The 4,010-nt window shown below is 41.2% G+C and overlaps 2 long non-coding RNA genes across 2 annotated transcripts; one reads left to right on the top strand and one right to left on the bottom strand.

The window, feature by feature from the left end:
• Positions 1–1,605: 1,605 nt before the first annotated feature.
• On the top strand, positions 1,606–2,619 carry LOC132974949 (uncharacterized). Its single transcript, XR_009673163.1, has 3 exons — positions 1,606–1,696; positions 1,983–2,033; positions 2,265–2,619. It is a non-coding gene; the product is annotated as an uncharacterized LOC132974949 (long non-coding RNA).
• Positions 2,620–3,045: 426 nt separating this feature from the next.
• On the bottom strand, positions 3,046–3,632 carry LOC132973709 (uncharacterized). The gene is made up of 2 exons (XR_009673062.1): positions 3,541–3,632; positions 3,046–3,227 (listed from the first exon to the last, which is right to left on the bottom strand). It is a non-coding gene; the product is annotated as an uncharacterized LOC132973709 (long non-coding RNA).
• Positions 3,633–4,010: the final 378 nt, after the last annotated feature.

The raw sequence follows: 4,010 nt of genomic DNA, 5'->3' as shown, positions 1-4,010 counted from the left end.
TGAGAGCTGGAGCTGAGGCGGGTTTTAAACCTCCTGACAAACCGTTACACCACGCCCACCTGTCAATCAGGTCAGCTACACGCCTTATTGTGAATAACTCTTATCCTTCATCAAATCAAAACTGATGAGTCATCAAAACATTCACCCCCCGTACAGTGTGTGTTGATCGAGACATGAGCTAATCACACCCATTTGTTTGTTTTTTTTAACCAGGCTGTAAACATGTTAATCTCTGCTGTAAAAACAGACATTTTGGAATGGGTGTGTATGTGACTTCCTGACACTCGAGTAACTGCAGGATTTTGCACTTCAGTATCGGTTTAATTTTTCAACACCGGAGGTTGGGCAATCAGAATTTAGAAGGAAACCTTAAAATGTTCTGTCTTAACTCGTTACAAGGGCCCAACAGTCAGTCATTTGTTTAAATTTGAGCAGAACAACTGGAAAAAAAGAGGAGTCGTGAAAAGGGATCATAGAGAATAATACAATTATTCAGCCTCCACACATCCACTCTCCTCACCCCCTCCCCACATGCCCACCCAACCCCAACTCAAACACCCTTGCCCAGCTGCTTGATCTGGGGACATGAGGCAATTTGGCCTGTAATTAATTGATGCTGCTTCCTCGCTGCAAAAAGACAATAAATGAGAGCAGGGTTTGGGTCTGATGCTGTGTCAGTGTGTGTAGCTAATGACTGTACAAGGCTGTGGAGGGAGGGTGGTTGATAAATTAGGCAGGAGTGAACTTTACACCCCGCCCTTAGCACTGGGAAGGGAAGGGAGGGAGACTGTGCAGAAGTGGGAGAGAGGAAGTAGAGAGAAATGACAAGGCCGATCACAGTGATGGAGTGGCTATGCTACTCTTGGCTGCACACTGCTATTTGCTCTCATTCTCCACCTGTTCACAGACACGGACAGAAACACAGACATGATGCTCTTCAAATATAAGTACCCCGTACCCCACATACCGGTCGTATTCTCCTCCTCTTCAACCTGTTTAAATAAGTCTCAGAGCTCCTCAAAACATGTGTGAAGTTTCTTGTTCTAAATCTACTCTGATCCTGTATTTGATCATGTCTATAAACCCCTCTATTTCAGCCCTGCTCAGAACAGGCTGTTTCTGTTTCTGTGTCTGTACCTTTAAATATGTAAATGAGCTGTGTCTGACCACGCCCCCTCTCTGGAAGGGCTTGGGTGTCTCGGTCTTTCTCGCTCTATGTCCTATTGTTTACAGTGAGAAGGCAGACTCAGAGGGCAGAACAAACACCTAGCTGTGGGAGTGTCACCCACCTGGGGGAGGGGCTACTGCCCTTTGTGATGTCATGAAGGGAAAATCTCCAAACGGCCTATTTGAGCACACATTTTCTGAAAAGTGGAGCAGGCAGAAGACGGAGAGGATGGACTTTTCTCATCATTGGGGGATTTGTAAACAGACTAGAGACACATGTTACAGTTATGGACCAGTGGGCGCGCACTGTAGCTGTTCCCACTCAACGTTCTTGAAGCCAAAATATGCCGCTTAGTGGCGCTTCCATCTTGCGATTTTGACGTCATTTGGAACAGAGTCTGCGCAGTAGGGTCCGGCGGGAGAAGCCCTGGTAAGACGCCCCGCCCATTTAGCGTACTGCCCTGATGACTTACGCAGCCCAGCTACGCCGAAAGCGCTACGCCGGTCTACGAGTCTTATGAAGAAATGTGTAAGTACAACAAACCACCGTATTCAAAGTCTAATATTTAAACACACTGTGTTTTAAAAAATCCCGCTATTTTGATCATTATTGAAAATACGTGGGCTGCTGGGTCCTCTGTTTTTAACGAAATCGTTCTATATTTAAGCTAGGTTAGCACCACAGACCGTAGGCTACAGGTGGTAAGATACTTTGTATTTTGTTAGAAACTAATAGTTTGCAATGTGATTCATGTCTGCTTTTCTAATATATTTAAATGAACAGTAAATCAATTGTTTTTTGTATCTTCATTTAGGCAAAGAAGAGATAAAAGCAGATGGTCTGACATCTTCCACAGAGGTGTAGTGTAAGTTAAAATCATCTGTTAAAAGTTATATATCCTGTGATTGTTTTTTAAGTTTCATAAGAGGATTGTAAAAACAAGCTATTGTTAACAATACAGTCTTCTAAAATTAAAATCACACTGAGTCATACACCAGCTAAATGTTAAATAGAAAGGTGATGTTTTCTTTTCCATTTACAATCAACAGAAACTAAAAATGAATAATTTCAACCTTCATCTGAACACCTGTTACAGAGGTCAGGCTGGGGTCACAGTTTGAAGGAACCTCCTCCTTCTTTCACCTGTGCCAGACGCCCTGCTCATCCACTGGTAGAAATGACCTTACACCAGCAGCTCTCCCAGATGAAGAGTCCTCTCTGCCATCACCCAGAGGAGCTGATCGACATCTGCACAACTGAAGGTGGACAGAGTCTGGAGCTTTGTGACAGTGAACAGTGAGAAGGCTACCATAGTCATCCTCAGATAAAACACAGAGATCCTGGTCAATATTTAATGGTGCTGTTTTTCTTTCCATGATGTTGCCCTGTGTTTAAAAGGCCAGATGCTGGAGGGTTGTGTTGGATTTGCTTTTCCATCAAATTTTAACAGTCAAACAATCATCCAGGATCTTTGTTAAATTGTTTGTTATACTTTCTCCTATGTCCCAGCAGTTCGACCTGATGGTCTCCCTTACTTATTTTCCACATGGTTAATGAAGCCAGGGGTTGTTTATTGAAGTTTTTTTTTTTCATAAAATGTTTAAATAAACTTTTTAAAAATCTGAATTGACTGTCTCTGATTAACTGGAGCACTACAACGTGTTGGTCACAGTAAAATAATTTAGCAGTTAAGTTTAAAGCTCACATTTGAAAAGGCTTGAACTGACATTAAGTTCTTCTTGACCAACAACAGCTAAGACAACAGCAAAGCTAACAGACGAGCTCAGCTTGTCACAGCCGGTCTCGTCTGAGATAAATGGCCTTCAAACTTATTTAATATTAAACATTTAAAGCCATTAAGCATAACAAGATATGCATGAGATTCCATTTCCATTTATTCAATCACAGACTTGTCAAACAGTCTGGCATGTTGTGCTGCTGTTTTCAAGAGTTAATAACTGAAGAGAAGAACGCCATCGAGAGAGGACAGGAAACGCTCAGGGGACGAGTCCTCCATGTTGTCAGGGGTTGCTGATGGATCTGAATCTGAGGGCATCTTCTGTAATAAAGAAAAACAATCATGGAGTTAAATGTAAAGTATAATGAATTTTACTGTGATGTTTATGCCTCAGACCTGAAATAAGATCTGTCCTGAGGTTCTGCTAAACTTCAGGTTCTAAAGTTTGTTTTAAAGACATGAGAACTATTTAAGAGGAAAAACAAAATATATAATATGTTATTATGTTTTAAGACAAAAGTGTTCCTGCCACTTTCTATTGAAGATTATTTTAAACTGTCATCACATGGGCCAGCCTGATAAATTAAACTAATGTTAAATATTCTCATAATCTGATTTGTGTGCAGAACCTCACCGGAGCGGGCATCGGAGTCTGGACTGTTGTTTCCTTTGAGCATTGATTTCCTTGAAGACAGAAAGAAGAACAATTTAAACATGAACTTCTTGCAGAACCAGAGGCTGTTAAAATCTTCTGCTAGTCTTCCTTACATTTTAAGAAGGATTATAAATTGTTACTAAAATTACTTTGATGCTGATAGCGGTTACAATAACACGGTCCAATCATATGAGAGATAATTTTACCTTTGAGTCCTATGTGAAGACGTTCTCTTCAGAATCAGCGCTGCAAAGACAAGATGATGGCGTCCACCTTCACAACGTGTTGCTTCAGTCTGGCTGCATCATGGTCACCTACAGGAACATCACAGAAATGCAATCAAAGTACTTCACTGTATTTATCAGAGGATGTACTGTATGCAAAGTAGATTTTTAGCTGTAATTCCTCAAAAAGATTTGAGACTGCTTTGTTATTTGAGAGCACAGATT

The sequence above is a fragment of the Labrus mixtus genome, chromosome 5 (assembly GCF_963584025.1).
Source record: "Labrus mixtus chromosome 5, fLabMix1.1, whole genome shotgun sequence".
Lineage (NCBI taxonomy): Eukaryota > Metazoa > Chordata > Actinopteri > Labriformes > Labridae > Labrus > Labrus mixtus.
The sequence above is the reverse complement of the archived record's forward strand: the minus strand, read 5'-3'. Positions and strand labels throughout refer to the sequence as shown.